Genomic DNA, 19,140 nt, shown 5'->3' with positions numbered 1-19,140 from the left:
CAATGTGAGAGGATACAAAGAGAGAGAGAGGACACCAGCACACCCTGAGCTGAACAGCTCCAGTGAGGCTGTCAGCTCACTATAATATAGCAAACACTAACAATTTCTGTCCTAAACAGGATTCAGATAGTGTACACAAGCAGCTCTCCCACTCTGCTACACCCTGTACCAGATATCCAGCGTGGCTGAGGAATCAGGAAGCGCTGTGTGTGCTGTCTGTGGCTGCAGTAAGCAGAGGAAGGCGCCAAAATGCCTCAGGTCCTGCTCTGATGTAGCTCCGCCCCCTCTAATGGCGCTGGCGTTACACTTATATATTATACTGGCAAAATCTCCTTTTAGCTCAAAACATCACAACAAGTGCTAGTCAAGCATTTTTCTGCCAGTTCTACACGGGGGATCTTAGCGGGACCCCCCCCCCCCCCCCCCCCCCCGGGAGGGTCCGGTACGCTGCACCCGAGGTCAGCTGCACAGCGTACAGTTTGTACTCACCGCCGATCTCACCCTCAGGCAGTGTTATGTGTATGCGGTTTGCTGCGGCTGTGACAGCCAAGGTGCAGTGCCCCGCTGAACAACAGCCCCTCAGGACCAGCGGGGAAGCGGCTCTGCACCTCATACCTCATAAGGCTGGTGACCGCCCCCCCCCCCACCCCCCAACTCCCACAGTGCAGGTATGCTGTTGCCCAGACAGCATACCAAAAATAACAAACAGAAAAAAGAAATTGAAGAAAACTCTCTGGAGCTCAGAGACGTGCATCCTATCCTGAGGGCACTTTTTTCTAAACTGCCTGTGGGAGGGGGCATAGAGGGTAGGAGCCAGCACACCCAGCTGAAGAAATTTAAAGTGCACTGGCTCCTTTGGACCCCGTCTATACCCCATCGAAATAGATTCCCCCAATATCCCTTATGGATGCTAGAGAAATAAGAGGGTGATTCAGACCTGAACAATGCTGTGCGTTTTCGCATAGTGGGCAATCAGCAGTAAACTGCGCATGCGTATGCAGCCCAATGCGGGCGCGCCTCGGCCAACAACAACGGGCATCGTCTGTCAGTCATAGGATGGTGTGAAAATTTCATTCTCACGGGCGTTCGCAAGGTGACTGACAGGAAGAGGTCGCTTGTGGGTAGTAACTGACCGTTTACTGGGAGTGTCCGGAAAAAAGCAGGCATTCCCTAGCGTTTTCAGGGAGGGTGTGTGACGTCAGCTCCGGCCCTGATCAGCCTGTTCTGATCGCACTGTAGGAGTAAGGCCTGGGCTGCGCACAGACTGCACACTGGATTTTTGCAGCGCGGCGTACACATGCGATCGCACACTTGCATGGCGATCTTACACTTCCCCTTGGGCGGCGACTATCTGAACGCAGGACAGCAAAGTTAGCAACCCAGCGATCGGATCTGAATCACCCCCTAAGTTCTTAGTGACCCGTGGTGTTTCTTTCATGTGAAGCAGTTGCAGTATAAAATATCACTGTGCCATTACGTGGCAGCTGATGTGTAAATGAATCTATTAGCAACCATGTCATGAAGTTCTGACTTATCAATTTATTATGGTATGATTTATTTGCTGTCATTTTGGTTGACCAATGTAATTCAAGTACTGTTCCTCACTAACCTCCCCAAATGCAAGGAGAACTACCACGTGTCGCAAACGTTTACATTTGACATGCAGGGTCACTGGCGTTTGAACTTGTGCTGTTAAAACGCCAGTGGGTACCCAGCTTAACCTCCCCCTATGCAACAAACACTTTTGTAAGGGAAAAATTAATGCTGTTCTATTTCTCTCTCGTCTCTTCTTCTTAAGAGCTTCACATTGGCTATGCAGCCCTGTTCACTACCAGTATGTATCTAACAAATACAAAGTGCTTATCATTGCATGGGTAGGGTATAACACTGCAGGTCACAAAATGCAGAGGGAAATAGGACAAAGAAATCCTAAAGGCAGTACAGCAGGAACCACTCCGTTACCTTTTGCGCATTTTGGAAGTATTTAATTGAAACCACATTACACCTTAATGCATGTCATTTTCCCACTTAGAAAGCTACAGAATAAATGTAGTTGACCTGTAAGGCAAATAAAAGGTACGAGTAAATATAATAATAATGTGCCACTCTATACAATGCATCCGACATTGGGATGCGTCAAGATGAGCAGCAGCCGTTGAAATAAGCATTGTGAAACAATGTAACATGTGGCATTATAGATTTAGCACGGGAACGAGGAGTGACGTGAAACACATATATATCATCTTGTAATGATGTGTTTTCATGATCATTTTCATCATACATATGATACAGAGCCAGCCATTCATTTCTTTAACTCGTGCTGCTGGATGTTCAAACAATATGAATGGAGCATTCCTTAAAGTCATTACGGCTCCTCACAGGAAATTCTTCATGATGAAGCGATAGCTATTTTTAAACCTAAGAAACGGCAGATTGATATTTCTGTCCCTTCAGTGCGAAAGGGGTTGGAATTGCTAAATTCAGAGCAATATACTTGACATGGCTATGTAGTCACGCATCAAACTGTTACGCTTCATGTTTTCTGGTTATTGATGGTGACTGTTATGGACAGTTTTTGAAAATAAGTCATTTTCTGCGCATACAACAAGAACAATGACCCATTGTGAGGAGAATGTGGCAGTAAAGTCTATTATCCAGCCAGTCAGTAGCACGTCCATCTAACCGTTCTAGCAAAACAAGGTCATTTTCTATTGAGAAAACTGCTTCATCTATAAACACAATGTGAACTTAATTAAATTTAGATAATGTGCACTTTTTTCATAAAGCCACAGATAAATGTGTATCGCTGAAATCACTGAAAGCTCATGGGGTAGACATTTTGCAATCATTCTATATGTCCTGCAAAGAATTTGAGGGCAGATAACAAGCCAAATGTAATGTCTATGTCATTTTTATGTACAGAGAGTGTGTTTAAAATTGTATTATATGTGCTCCATTCGGACAGACTGCGGCAATTCTGTAAGATAAGAGTAAAAGGCAGAGAGAGTGTAAAATACAGTGAGTGTATAGAAGTAAATTACATAGAACGTGGCAGTGTTATGACAGAGGCAAGGGGAGACCGTAAACAGAATAAGCCATATGGCAAGAGTGTAAAAACTGAGTACGCAACAGGCAGAAGGTAAGTGAGCGGAACACAGTGCAGAGTTTGTGAAAAGAAGTGTGTAAGACAAACAAGGAGAGCTCATGGAAAGAAGAGTGTGAAACAGAATGGGACGTAGTGTGTAAGACAGAGAGTAACAAGGAGAGCTCATGGAAAGAAGAGTGTGAAACAGAATGGGACGTAGTGTGTAAGACAGAGAGTAACAAGGAGAGCTCATGGAAAGAAGAGTGTGAAACAGAATGGGACGTAGTGTGTAAGACAGAGAGTAACAAGGACGATCGCACGCTGCAGTTTATCGCAGCGGTGCGATCGGGTAAGAACTGCGCATGCGCCGGTGCCGCAGTACGCCGGCGCATGCCAGACGGCCGAAGGGGGGGCGGGCCGCAGCGGCTGCGTGACGGGGAGCGACGAGTAGCTAATGCTAAAGCGCAAAAGCATCGCCGCTGTGCGATGCTTTGGCACTTCTGCTGGGGGGGCCAGCACTGACATGCAGGGCGGGATAGCCCTGTGCTGGGCGCCCCCCCACATCTATGGACATGATCGTAGCCGCTATGATCAACTCGGAATGACCCCCGTAGTGTGTAACGACAGAGAGTAACAAGGAGAGTTCATGGAAAGGAGAGTATGTGAAACAGAATGGGACGTACTGTGTAAGACGAAGAGTAACAAGGAGAGTTCATGGAAAGGAGAGTATGTGAAACAGAATGGGACGTACTGTGTAAGACGAAGAGTAACAAGGAGAGTTCATGGAAAGGAGAGTATGTGAAACAGAATGGGACGTACTGTGTAAGACGAAGAGTAACAAGGAGAGTTCATGGAAAGGAGAGTATGTGAAACAGAATGGGACGTAGTGTGTAAGACGAAGAGTAACAAGGAGAGTTCATGGAAAGGAGAGTATGTGAAACAGAATGGGACGTAGTGTGTAAGACGAAGAGTAACAAGGAGAGTTCATGGAAAGGAGAGTGTGTGAAACAGAATGGGACGTACTGTGTAAGACGAAGAGTAACAAGGACAGTTCATGGAAAGGAGAGTGTGTGAAACAGAATGGGACGTACTGTGTAAGACGAAGAGTAACAAGGAGAGCTCATGGAAAGAAGAGTGTGAAACAGAATGGGACGTAGTGTGTAAGACAGAGAGTAACAAGGAGAGCTCATGGAAAGAAGAGTGTGAAACAGAATGGGACGTAATGTGTAAGACAGAGAGTAACAAGGACGATCGCACGCTGCAGTTTATCGCAGCGGTGCGATCGGGTAAGAACTGCGCATGCGCCGGTGCCGCAGTACGCCGGCGCATGCCAGACGGCCGAAGGGGGGGCACGCCGCAGCGGCTGCGTGACGGGGAGCGACGAGTAGCTAATTCTAAAGCACAAAAGCATCGCCGCTGTGCGATGCTTTTGCACTTCTGCTGGGGGGCCAGCACTGACATGCAGGGCGGGATAGCCCTGTGCTGGGCGCCCCCCCACATCTATGGACATGATCGTAGCCGCTATGATCAACTCGGAATGACCCCCGTAGTGTGTAACGACAGAGAGTAACAAGGAGAGTTCATGGAAAGGAGAGTATGTGAAACAGAATGGGACGTACTGTGTAAGACGAAGAGTAACAAGGAGAGTTCATGGAAAGGAGAGTGTGTGAAACAGAATGGGACGTACTGTGTAAGACGAAGAGTAACAAGGACAGTTCATGGAAAGGAGAGTGTGTGAAACAGAATGGGACGTACTGTGTAAGACGAAGAGTAACAAGGAGAGCTCATGGAAAGAAGAGTGTGAAACAGAATGGGACGTAGTGTGTAAGACAGAGAGTAACAAGGAGAGCTCATGGAAAGAAGAGTGTGAAACAGAATGGGACGTAGTGTGTAAGACAGAGAGTAACAAGGACGATCGCACGCTGCAGTTTATCGCAGCGGTGCGATCGGGTAAGAACTGCGCATGCGCCGGTGCCGCAGTACGCCGGCGCATGCCAGACGGCCGAAGGGGGGGCGCGCCGCAGCGGCTGCGTGACGGGGAGCGACGAGTAGCTAATTCTAAAGCGCAAAAGCATCGCCGCTGTGCGATGCTTTTGCACTTCTGCTGGGGGGGCCAGCACTGACATGCAGGGCGGGATAGCCCTGTGCTGGGCGCCCCCCCACATCTATGGACATGATCGTAGCCGCTATGATCAACTCGGAATGACCTCCGTAGTGTGTAACGACAGAGAGTAACAAGGAGAGTTCATGGAAAGGAGAGTATGTGAAACAGAATGGGACGTACTGTGTAAGACGAAGAGTAACAAGGAGAGTTCATGGAAAGGAGAGTGTGTGAAACAGAATGGGACGTACTGTGTAAGACGAAGAGTAACAAGGACAGTTCATGGAAAGGAGAGTGTGTGAAACAGAATGGGACGTACTGTGTAAGACGAAGAGTAACAAGGAGAGCTCATGGAAAGAAGAGTGTGAAACAGAATGGGACGTAGTGTGTAAGACAGAGAGTAACAAGGACGATCGCACGCTGCAGTTTATCGCAGCGGTGCGATCGGGTAAGAACTGCGCATGCGCCGGTGCCGCAGTACGCCGGCGCATGCCAGACGGCCGAAGGGGGGGCGCGCCGCAGCGGCTGCGTGACGGGGAGCGACGAGTAGCTAATTCTAAAGCGCAAAAGCATCGCCGCTGTGCGATGCTTTTGCACTTCTGCTGGGGGGGCCAGCACTGACATGCAGGGCGGGATAGCCCTGTGCTGGGCGCCCCCCCACATCTATGGACATGATCGTAGCCGCTATGATCAACTCGGAATGACCCCCGTAGTGTGTAATGACAGAGAGTAACAAGGAGAGTTCATGGAAAGGAGAGTATGTGAAACAGAATGGGACGTACTGTGTAAGACGAAGAGTAACAAGGAGAGTTCATGGAAAGGAGAGTATGTGAAACAGAATGGGACGTAGTGTGTAAGACGAAGAGTAACAAGGAGAGTTCATGGAAAGGAGAGTGTGTGAAACAGAATGGGACGTAGTGTGTAAGACGAAGAGTAACAAGGAGAGTTCATGGAAAGGAGAGTATGTGAAACAGAATGGGACGTACTGTGTAAGACGAAGAGTAACAAGGAGAGTTCATGGAAAGGAGAGTATGTGAAACAGAATGGGACGTAGTGTGTAAGACGAAGAGTAACAAGGAGAGTTCATGGAAAGGAGAGTATGTGAAACAGAATGGGACGTACTGTGTAAGACGAAGAGTAACAAGGAGAGTTCATGGAAAGGAGAGTATGTGAAACAGAATGGGACGTAGTGTGTAAGACGAAGAGTAACAAGGAGAGTTCATGGAAAGGAGAGTGTGTGAAACAGAATGGGACGTAGTGTGTAAGATGAAGAGTAACAAGGAGAGTTCATGGAAAGGAGAGTGTGTGAAACAGAATGGGACGTACTGTGTAAGACGAAGAGTAACAAGTAGAGTTCATGGAAAGGAGAGTGTGTGAAACAGAATGGGACGTAGTGTGTAAGACGAAGAGTAACAAGGAGAGCTCATGGAAAGGAGAGTGTGTGAAACAGAATGGGACGTAGTGTGTAAGACGAAGAGTAACAAGGAGAGTTCATGGAAAGGAGAGTATGTGAAACAGAAAGGGACGTAGTGTGTAAGACAGAGAGTAACAAGGAGAGCTCATGGAAAGGAGAGTATGTGAAACAGAATGGGACGTAGTGTGTAAGACGAAGAGTAACAAGGAGAGTTCATGGAAAGGAGAGTGTGTGAAATGTTGCATAAGATTTCCCTTGAACCGCCCAGCAGCCTCCCGGGCAGCAGGATCGCATAGGATACATCGTATGCGGTCCTTTTGCATAAAATGTATCTTATGCAATCCCAGCCATGCCTGCGGGAACCGACATATCATGAGAGCAGCACTAATGATCTAGGGCCTCCGATCCGATGCTCACAGGACCGCGCATCGGATAGGATGTAAAACACATCCGATTTGCCACTTTCCATCCAATTTATCGCTACGAACGGTCGAAATCGGATATTATCGTTGTAGTGTATGGGGCCCTTAAGTCCTGGGCTACTCAGAGACTGCACAAGATCTGTTTGTACATCTCTGCTACACATGCGTTCGCACACTTGCAAAGCGAAAATACTGTACACTCCCGTATGGGTGGCGATTATCTATTCGCAGCAGTGCAAAAAAACCCTAGTGAGCTATCAGGTATGAATTAGGCCCATAGTGTGTAAGAAAGAGAGTAACAAGGAGGGTTCATGGAAAGAAGAGTGTGAAACAGAATGGGACGTAGTGTGGAAGACAGAGAAACAAGGAGAGTTCATGGAAAGGAGAGTGTGTGAAACAGAATGGGACGTAGTGTGTAAGACAGAGAGTAACAGGGAGAGAAGGCATAAGGAAAGAACTGAGGGGGAGATTGATCAAAACATGGAGAGAGATAAAGTACGTCTGTTATTTTTCTAGTACAGCCTGTAAAAGGACAGAAGCTGATTGGTTGATACTTTATAGCTTTTCGAGATTCAATAACTCTTCCCGGGTGTGGAAGAGATAGAGTAACAGAGAAAGTTCATAGAAAGGAGAGTGTGTGAAACAGAATGGGAGGTAGTGTGTAAGACAGAGGGTCAAATGTAATAGCCCCTGGGGTATCGAAACTGCAAATGTTTTGGCAATTTGGCAGCAAGATTTCAAGCAGCAGTTTTAGCAATTTTTCTTTGGGCCCAGAGAGTGAGTAACAAGGAAAGCAAGCGTAAAGAGAGTTCACAGAGAGGAGCGTTTGTATTTAGAGTAGGAGGTAGTAAAATACTCTTACATTCTCCACACAAGAATTTTCACTTACCCTAGTGATCCTAAACAACTCTGTTCTGCCTTTCAGAACACAGTGGCTGAACCCCAAGAGAGTTTTTTTCTGGTACTAAATGGAAAACAATAGAATTTAACCTTTGTACGTTGTGAGCAGGGCTGTAACTATGGCGGTGCAGAGTGTGCTTTGCCCACATTGCAATTGCCGTGAGGGCGCAGTGTCCGCATTCACCCTGATGTCCCCCTTGTGGCTGTGCCGACAGTGGTTGCGCTGCCCGCTGTATACAATACAGCAGTTAGCACTGGGCAGTGTGGATGGCCGAATCTCTCCTTAGTGTGCTCCCAACCCCCCACTCCCCCTCCCCCCCTTTCCTCGGGTTAGAAGCTTGCTGGTTACTGGTACTGTGCACAAGGGAGAAATAATGTAGGTCAGTCTCTCGCTCCTCTCACACACATGGACACTACACCCTAAGAGTCTGCGTACGTGTGTGGGCGAATGATGATGAGGAGAAAAGCGGAGGAGGAATGAGATGTGAGGGGCTCTATCTAGCATAATGTGTATAAGGGGCTCTACCTGGCATAATGTCTATAGGAGGCTCTAGCTGGCATAATGTACAGGGGCTCTAACTGGGATAATGTGTATAAGAAACTTTACCTGGTATAGGCCCTCATTCTGAGTTGATCGCTCGCTAGCTGCTTTTAGCAGCAGTGCAAACGCTAAGCCGCCGCCCTCTGGGAGTGTATCTTAGCTTAGCAGAAGTGCGAACGAAAGGATCGCAGCGCTGCTACAAAAAAAGATTGTGCAGTTTCTGAGTAGCTCGAGACTTACTCCTAGCTAGCGATCACTTCAGACTGTTTAGTTCCTGTTTTGACGTCACAAACACGCCCTGCGTTCGGCCAGCCACGCCTACGTTTCCCCAGCCACTCCTGCGTTTTTATCCGACACGCCTGCGTTTTTACACACACTCCCTGAAAACGGTCAGTTACCTCCCAGAAACAACCGCTTCCTGTCAATCACTCTGCGGCCAGCAGTGCGATTGAAAAGCGTCGCTAGACCTTGTGTGAAACGGCAATGGCTTTTGTGAAAGTACGTCGCGCGTCCGCATTGCGCCCCATACGCATGCGCAGAAGTGCAGATTTTTAGCCTGATCGCTGCGCTGCGAACAACGGCTGCGCTGCGAACAACTCGGAATGACCCCCATAGTGTTTATAAGGAGCTCTACTGTAGTGTGGTGTGTGTAAGATGCTCTACCTTACATAATGTGTGTAAGGGGCTCTACCTGGCATAATGTGTACAAGGAGCTCTACTGTGGTGTAATGTGTGTAATGGGCTCTACCATGGCATAACGTGTATAAGGGGCTTTACTGTGGTGCAATGTGTATAAGCAGCTCTACTGTTGTGTAAAGTGTATAATGGTCTCTACTGTGCATCGTAATGTGACTAATGGACACTACTGCAAGATGTAATGTGAACAGGTACTGTTATGTGGCCACTCCCTGTCCCCATAATGCCACACCCCTATATTTTGGCTTGTATTGTCCCTGTTTTGAATATGAGGGAAAGGATATATGGGTAATATGGGGGAGTGGACCAAAATGTCTAGTTACGGCTCTGGTTGTGAGTTTTGGAGAGTTGCGGGGTTTGCCACTTTGTTTAATATACATCAACCATGTATATGGACACAAATGAAATCTTAATCCTGCACTACCAGCTACTGAAAGTAAAATATTTAACGAGGGTGCATGCAGCTGTTTTGCCTTGAGTTATAACAGTTTGTAATGGGATGGTAATGTTATCCCCGTGGTTGTTATCCTGATGGTCAGTGTCATCAGTGGCATACCGACATTCAAAATCCCAGTGAGTATTTAACCCTAACCCACCCTTACCGCAACCTAACCCTAACCCCCACAACAGCCAAACCCTAACGCTCCCCCTAGTGCCTAACCCTAACCCCAGTACTTACTATCGGAATCCGTTAGGCTTCTGACCATCGGGCTGCCACGATCCTCTGGGATCCTGATCACTTCCTATTTGTGTAATATAGTATTACAATTTGCTTTCCACTTTAAACTGCTCATCCCATTGTTTCTGTCTGGGGTAATATCCACTTGTGTGTAGTTTGTGTGTTCTCCCCATGTTTGCGTAAGTTTCTTCCAGGTACTCCGGTTTCCTCCCAAAAGTAATAAATATTCTGGTAGGTTACTTGGTGTCAGGAATCAGCGTTCAGTGGCATCTCACTTACCAGCGCGCTGCTGTACAGGCCTCCGGAGGTCACGGTCCCAGTCTGTGGCCGCATGAATGCTCTGTCCGCGGGCATGGTGCCCATTGTCATTGTGTACCCCTGAAGTCCATCTAGTGTGTACCCACCATCTGTGCAGCATGGGCGCCGCCATGATACTTGCGGTCAGCTGACCTGCAAACACCCAATCCTGCGCTGTGTCTGCACACATGATTCAAGCATCCAATGCCTGCTGACCAGGGGGTATAAATCCAGAACATCGGCTCAGTCTCATCGCCTTGAACAACGCGTCATACTCAGTGTACAGCGTCTCCGGGCTCTAGTCTTCTGTCTCCAGTGTCTTATTTGCTCAAGTGTCTCCATGGAACTATAGGCTCCAGCCATCCAGCTCTGTTACAACTTCTTCCACAGTCAGCGTTCACTCCCACATGCAGTAAGAGACTCTCTCCAGGTGCTGCCTCACCATTCTCACCTGTGTTGTTAATCTGCATTCTGCACTGTGCTTTTGCATCCAGCACTTAAAACAACCAACTTGTGAATTACCATCTGTCTCCTGCTATAGCCTTGCTTGGCTTTGTGGACTTTGTGCATATCTATTGACTGTGTGGATATATTGCTGCCGGTTTCCAGACCGATTATCGGACTTACTTGTTGCCTGTAACTACTACCATCAGTTGCATTACTTACTATTGCATATTGAATCTGTCACCATCAGCTCCCAGGCCGACCATCATTGTTTGTTAAACCATACTGGTTTCCAGACCAGCCCATTTCCTGTAACTGTTTTCGATGTTCGCCATCAGCTTCCAGGCTGATCATCGCAGTTTGCTTATCACAGTGGTTTCCAAACCAGCTCATTACTCGTGACTGTTTTATAACTCTGCCAGTTTCCCTGCAAAGTACCATCAGTATTACTATTTGCTCCCGTTGCCATGTATACTTTTGTGTGCTGAATAAAACATCATTGCGCACATGCGCAGGAACTTACTGCAGCCTCCTCGTTTCCTCCATCACACCACCACTGACCCACTAGTGCCCCCTTCGGGAACAGACACAGTTACAGACCTGACACTTGGATTCTCATAATAAAATGAAGCTTGTACGCTGTGTGTGTGCTAGCATGTGGTAGGGAATATAAATATAAAGCTCCACAATCACAGGGACCGATATGTATGACCAAATATGTGCTGTAAAAGTGCTTAGAAGTGTTAATAAATATTAAAGTGCAATTTGTAATACTGTCTTTAACATCAAAACTTTTATTGTTATTTGTCACTATTCCCATGTACTTTGTATGTTCACAGTTTAGGGGGAGATTTATCAAAACTTCTAATTAACAACCATTCAGATAATAAATGCCTTTTATTTAGCACGGATGTTATAACAGTATGCTGTTAGCATACCGATAGTCTGGATCCCAGTACTCACAATACAGGCGCCGAGTTTCCGACAGGGGCACCATACCGCCGCCGGTGTACTGGCGATGTCCGAATAGTGACATTCGGCATCCCGGGTGGCGGTATTACATACCGAACCCAGTATAACGGTTAGCATTACTTCCTCACAGCACTTAGGTCATGGGTTAAATTCCCACCATGACCCTGTGTGGAGTTTGTATATTCTCCCCGTGCTTGCACGGGTTTACTCCAGGTACTCCGGTTTCCTCCCACAATCCAAATATATATACTGGTCCCAAAAATGTATTAACCCTAGTGTATGTACACATGGGCAGACTAGATGGGCCAAGTGGTTCATATCTGCCGTCAAACTTCTAAAATTCTATACTTTTTGAAAATAATAGCTAGATCTGATTGTTTTTAGACAATGTTATAAATCTGCCACTTAATCCACTATAAACAGGAAAATTAGCCCCTAATTGGAGCAGCAAGGGAAATCTGTGACTAAATTCAAATGTCAAGCAATTTTCTGCAGACTGGTAACATTATAAAATATTGAACTTATTCCAATGTGGTTGTTGTACCATTAAATACTTTCATTAGTTATTGCCTTGATGACTCACAGTATATATAGTAAAGAGAAAAAAAAACAGACAATGTTTGTCACTGTTTTATAAAACAATTTCCTGTAATGCTTTCAGATGTGCAGTAATGCTTCTTATATCTGTACTCCATCCTTTTCTACTTTCCAAAGGCTTGTTATTTCTAATAATATTTGTGACCATCAGTCTCTATTAGTCTAATCTACTCAATTCCAGTTAGACCTCAGAACATAAAAAGTTCAAGTTTACAGCCTAGTGCACACATTTTATACATGAACTACATTTTATATATGCATCCATTCCATCAGTTCACACTTCGCCAGACACAGAATAATAATCATCCAAATATTTATTTCCCTTACTTGTGCACATCAGCATCAGCCTGCATTTTATCTGCTGTGTAACATAAAAACGGGAATGTCACCAACCATATTGTTTTCTGATACACAAGTTAGATAGGAATGCTACAGTAGCAGATTGTTATTTGTGGTACCTAGCCTCTACTAGGTCTACCTATGCTGTCATTACACTGAATGCTTTACTCTAGAACACAGGTTCTCAAACTCGGTCCTCAGGACCCCACACAGTGCATGTTTTGCAGGTCTCCTCACAGAATTGCAAGTGAAATAATTAGCTCCACCTGTGGACCTTTTAAAATGTGTCTGTGAGTAATTAATACACCTGTGCACCTGCTGGGTTACCTGCAAAACATGCACTGTGTGGGGTCCTGAGGACAGAGTTTGAGAACCCCTGCTCTAGAACACAGCAGATACCACATGTTTTACCCGTCGTAGTCATCTAGAAAACAACACAAGGTAAGCAGAAGGCACTAATCTTCGTAGCTCATTCATAGCCATAGTAACATAAGAGGAAGAAAGGTATGATAAATAATAACAGGGAAAAAAATGATTACAAGACAATTCAGTATCTGTATTTAAAAAATAAATAAAATCAGAGTGTTTGGCACTTATGGGTAGCAGTTGATTTACCGACGGAAACAATACTGACGGTCATAATCCCGGCAGCCATTGACCGACAGTCAAAATACCGACACGGTCAAAATACCGATATTCTTTACGCCGACATGTTCAAAATGCCGTCATAGTCAGAATACCGACATTTGAAATGCCGACACGTCAAACTGCCGACATCCGTTTTTACGGATTTTTTGCCCAAAAACAGACTTGTTCATACTTTACCACCCCAGTGGACCTGGAGGGGGAATATAATAGTGTGGCGAGCGCAGCAAGGCACAGTGCCTGCGCGCGAGCCATGCGAGGGGACACGGTACACTTAGACTGTGTCCATGTCAACCTATGTCGACACTGACACAAAAAACCTCATGTCCGTATTTTGACATGTCTGCATTCCAAATGTCGGTATTCTGACTATGTCGGCAATTTGAACATGTCAGCATAACGAATGTTGGTATTTTGACTTTAGGTCAGTGGCTGTCGGGATTATGACCATCAATAAATCCTACTGAACCCAGTATTACACATAAATGCACATGAAAGTTTGATTGCTGAGCTAGTTAGCCAAGTGTGGCTCCTGGACCTCCTTCTTTGCTCAGTGTGCAAAAAAAAAAAGTGAAAACGGTTTGATTTTTAATATAATGGTAAAAAATATTATCACAGTGCCAACTGTGCCAATGTGGTCAGGATCTGGGTCGTGTTTTGTACCTTGTACCACAATGTCAGAATCCTAAACGTCTTTGACAGTTCTGTAATATCTAATTTAACAAATGTGTTCTATATAGATTGGTAAATTATAACACAGCAGAAAAGCCAATGGGGTTGCAAAAAGCGTAGCGGACGTCTGAGTCTTAAAGAAAAGATTAAATGCACTAGTGGATTGCAAGCAGTATGTGTGTAACGGAAACAGTAATAGCAATACAGTATAGTGTCGTTTGTTAGCTGCTGAAATTTGCTATCATGTGACAGCTAAGGAAGGTTGTGGTAACTGTGTTTCATAAATGACAGTTAAGGACTGCCTGTAGTATTGGCTTTAGCCATTTGTGATAAAGATGAAGGAAATACTTGGCAACAATGCAGGGGATACACTTTGCATCCTGGCTGTCGGGATGCTGGCGGTCACGTGACCAACGTCGGAATCCCGACACCAGATCACAGACAGCCTGAAGGTGAGTATTGGGGTACGGGTTAGGGCCCAGGGGAGGGGGATAAGGTTAGGCACTGGGGGATTAGCATAGCTGCCACCCCCTGAGGGTTATCGGTAGGGGAAAAGGGGTAAAAATACCCTCTCCAATGTCAGGATCTTCAATGTCAGGATGCCACGGTCAGTCATGTGACTGCCGACATCGCAGCCGCCGGGATACAGTATGTATTATATAACTGAAGAGCGTATTTTACTATCATAGTTCTATAGGGAAGTGTAGCTGCCATCAGACGCAAAATGCACACCACGTCTTTGTCTACTTGCAATGAAAGCACTAATTCTTTGTCTAGTTCTGTAAGGGAGAGGCGATATGTGGGCCACTTGCCCAGAAAACAGTAGTCATGGTGAAGTCTAATCACACCAGCCTCTGTTGACACACTGCAACATGACAGGTGCATACACTCCATCACATGCCATACACAGAAATAGCCTAATGTACACGCAGAAGGAAACCTATAGAATGGGATAGACAGTAAAAATCACAAGACAACTGACTTCTATAATAAGAAATTAAAGACTGCAAAGAACAGCTACCACTCAACACAATAATATCAAGTATCTTACATTTTCTCTTATGATATAAGTACTACAGGGTAAATTTTGATGCACCCAATGCCAGTCATAACAGGTACCTCTGGTCGCACTGCACTCACATAAAATAGGCAAAGTAAGATTGTGTAAGTTTCAGAGGTTAATGTGATAGACTTCAGCGTATTTGTATACATTGTGTACATGAAGTACAGATGTGCCCACTGACATCTTGTCTCCTTGCATGTTAAACAGCCATTCTAGTCGCCCCTTGGCGTGGCGTCACTTGGTAGCGCTGAGCGTCTTTATCCATTAAAATGCATCTTATTTGCAAAATGATGCATGTAGGACACACAAGCAGCTTATGCTGATTAAAATGCTATGCGGCATGCCTATACTCTGTGTGTGACTATGGCTGTATCTGCATACGTAATGCTACGTTACAGTGTTTTCCTAGAAATCACTGTAATGTACCATTTCACGTGCAGATACAGCCGCAGACACCCAGAGAATAAAGGCATGCCGCATATCATTTTAATCAGCAGAGTCTGCATTTTAATCAGCAGAGTCTGCTTGTGCTTCTTATTTGCATAGTGATGTGAATAAGACACATTTTCTGCAAAAAAATAAGAATTTACTTACCGATAATTCTATTTCTCGGAGTCCGTAGTGGATGCTGGGGTTCCTGAAAGGACCATGGGGAATAGCGGCTCCGCAGGAGACAGGGCACAAAAAAGTAAAGCTTTTACCAGATCAGGTGGTGTGCACTGGCTCCTCCCCCTATGACCCTCCTCCAGACTCCAGTTAGGTACTGTGCCCGGACGAGCGTACACAATAAGGGAGGCAATTTGAATCCCGGGTAAGACTCATACCAGCCACACCAATCACACCGTACAACTTGTGATCTAAACCCAGTTAACAGTATGATAACAGAAAGAGCCTCTTAAAGATGGCTCCTTAACAATATAACCCGAATTTGTTAACAATAACTATGTACAGTATTGCAGATAATCCGCACTTGGGATGGGCGCCCAGCATCCACTACGGACTCCGAGAAATAGAATTATCGGTAAGTAAATTCTTATTTTCTCTATCGTCCTAAGTGGATGCTGGGGTTCCTGAAAGGACCATGGGGATTATACCAAAGCTCCCAAACGGGCGGGAGAGTGCGGATGACTCTGCAGCACCGAATGAGAGAATTCCAAGTCCTCTTTTGCCAGGGTATCAAATTTGTAGAATTTTACAAACGTGTTTTCCCCCGACCACGTAGCTGCTCGGCAGAATTGTAATGCCGAGACCCCTCGGGCAGCCGCCCAAGATGAGCCCACCTTCCTTGTGGAATGGGCCTTAACAGATTTAGGCTGTGGCAGGCCTGCCACAGAATGAGCAAGTTGAATTGTGTTACAAATCCAACGAGCAATCGTCTGCTTAGAAGCAGGGGCACCCAACTTGTTGGGTGCATATAGTATCAACAGCGAGTCAGATTTTCTGACTTCAGCCGTCCTTGAAATGTATATTTTTAAGGCTCTGACAACGTCCAACAACTTGGAGTCCTCCAAGTCGCCAGTGGCCGCAGGCACCACAATAGGTTGCTTCAGGTGAAACGCTGATACCACCTTAGGGAGAAAATGCGGACGAGTCCTCAGTTCTGCCCTATCCGAATGGAAGATTAGATAAGGGCTTTTATAAGATAAAGCCGCCAATTCAGATACTCTCCTGGCGGAAGCCAGGGCCAGTAACATAGTCACTTTCCATGTGAGATATTTAAAATCCACCTTTTTCAATGGTTCAAACCAATGGGATTTGAGGAAATCTAAAACTACATTTAGATCCCACGGTGCCACCGGAGGCACCACAGGAGGCTGTATATGCAGTACTCCTTTAACAAAAGTCTGTACCTCAGGAACTGAGGCCAATTCTTTTTGGAAGAATATTGACAGGGCCGAAATTTGAACCTTAATAGATCTCAATTTGAGACCCATAGACAATCCTGATTGTAGGAAATGTAGGAAACGACCCAGTTGAAATTCCTCCGTCGGAACACTCCGATCCTCGCACCACGCGACATATTTTCGCCAAATGCGGTGATAATGTTTCGCGGTGACTTCCTTCCTTGCCTTAATCAAGGTAGGAATGACTTCTTCTGGAATGCCTTTCCCTTTTAGGATCTGGCGTTCAACCGCCATGCCGTCAAACGCAGCCGCGGTAAGTCTTGAAAGAGACAGGGACCCTGTTGTAGCAGGTCCCTTCTCAGAAGTAGAGGGCACGGGTCGTCCGTGACCAACTCTTGAAGTTCCGGGTACCAAGTCCTTCTTGGCCAATCCGGAGCCACTAGTATTGTTCTTACTCCTCCTCACGGTATAATCTTCAATACCTTTGGTATGAGAGGCAGAGGAGGAAACACATATACTGATTTGTACACCCAAGGTGTTACCAGTGCGTCCACAGCTATTGCCTGTGGATCTCTTGACCTGGCGCAATACTTGTCCAGTTTCTTGTTGAGGCGAGACGCCATCATGTCTACCATTGGTCTTTCCCAACAGTTTATTAGCATGTGGAAGACTTCTGGATGAAGACCCCCCTCTCCCGGGTGAATATCGTGTCTGCTGAGGAAGTCTGCTTCCCAGTTGTCCACGCCCGGGAAGAACACTGCTGACAGTGCTATTACGTGATTCTCCGCCCAGCGAAGAATCTTGGCAGCTTCTGCCATTGCACTCCTGCTTCTTGTGCCGCCCTGTCTGTTTACATGGGCGACCGCCGTGATGTTGTCCGACTGAATCAACACCGGTTTTCCTTGCAGGAGTGGTTCCGCCTGGCTTAGAGCATTTTAGATTGCTCTTAGTACCAGAATGTTTATGTGAAGAGACTTTTCCAGGTTCGTCCATACCCCCTGGAAGTTTCTTCCTTGTGTGACTGCTCCCCAACCTCTCAGGCTGGCGTCCGTGGTCACCAGGATCAAATCCTGTATGCCGAATCTGCGGCCCTCCAATAGATGAGCCTTTTGCAACCACCACAGAAGATATACCCTTGTCCTTGGCGACAGGGTTATTCGCAGGTGCATCTGAGGATGCGACCCTGACCATTTGTCCAACAGATCCCTTTGGAAAATTCTTGCATGGAATCTGCCGAATGGAATTGCTTCGTAAAAAGCCACCATTTTTCCCAGGACTCTTGTGCATTGATGTACAGACACCTTTCCTGGTTTTAGGAGGTTCCTGACAGGTCGGATAACTCCTTGGCTTTTTCCTCGGGAAGAAAAACCTTTTTCTGAACCGTGTCCAGAATCATCCCTAGGAACAGCAGACGTATCGTCGGAAAACAGCTGCGATTCTTGGAATATTTAGAATCCAGTCGTGCCGTCGAAGAACTACTTTAGATAGTGCTCTTCCGACCTCCAACTGTTCTCTGGAACTTGCCCTTTTTAGGTCGTGCAAGTAAGGGATAATTTAGATGCCTTTTTTCTTTGAAGAAACATCTTTTCGGCCATTACCTTGGTAAAAAGGCCCGGGGTGCCGTGGATAATTCAAACGGCATCGTCTGAAACTGATATTGACAGTTCTGTACCACGAACCAGAGGTACCCTTGATGAGAAGGACAAAATTTGGACATGGAGGTAATCCTTGATGTCCAGGGACACCATATAGTCCCCTTTTTTCCGGTTCGCTATCACTGCTCTGAGTGACTTTATCTCGATTTGAACCTTTTATGTAAGTGTTCAAAACATTTTAGATTTAGACTATGTGTCACCAAGCCGTCTGGCTTCAGTACCACAATATAGTGTGGAAAAATAATACCCTTTTCCTTGTCGTAGGAGGGGTACTTTGATTATCACCTGCTGGATATACAGCTTGTGAATTGTTTCCAATGCTGCCTCCCTGTCGGAGGGAGCCGTTGGTAAAGCAGACTTCAGGAACCTGCGAGGAGAAGATGTCTCGACTCTCCAATCTTTACCCCTGGGATAATACTCGTACGATCTAGGGGTCAACTTGCGAGTGATCCCACTGCGCCCTGAGACTCTTGAGACTACCCCCCCACCTTGAGTCCGCTTGCACGGCCCCAGCGTCATGCTGAGGACTTGGCAGACGCGGTGGAGGGCTTCTTTTCCTGGGAAAGGGCTGCCTGCTGCAGTCTACTTCCCTTACCTCTATGTCTGGGCAGATATGACTGGCCTTTTGCCTGCATGCCCTCATGGGAAAGGAAAGATTGAGGCTGAAAAGACGGTGTCTTTTTTAGCTGAGATGTAACTTGGGGTAAAAAAGGTTGGATTTCCCAGCTGTTGCTGTGGTCCCCAGGTCCGATGGACCGACCCCCAAATAACTCC

The 19,140-nt window shown here is 46.2% G+C and overlaps 1 protein-coding gene across 6 annotated transcripts in view; it reads right to left on the bottom strand.

Moving 5' to 3' along the window:
* The window catches only part of IPO11 (importin 11), a 1,123,558-nt gene that overhangs the window by 256,969 nt on the left and 847,449 nt on the right, over positions 1-19,140 (bottom strand). The gene's annotated exons all lie outside the window — the stretch shown is intronic.

This window comes from Pseudophryne corroboree, chromosome 1, assembly GCF_028390025.1.
Source record: "Pseudophryne corroboree isolate aPseCor3 chromosome 1, aPseCor3.hap2, whole genome shotgun sequence".
Classification (NCBI taxonomy): domain Eukaryota; kingdom Metazoa; phylum Chordata; class Amphibia; order Anura; family Myobatrachidae; genus Pseudophryne; species Pseudophryne corroboree.
Note: the sequence above shows the minus strand (reverse complement) of the source record. Positions and strands in the feature narration are given on the sequence as shown.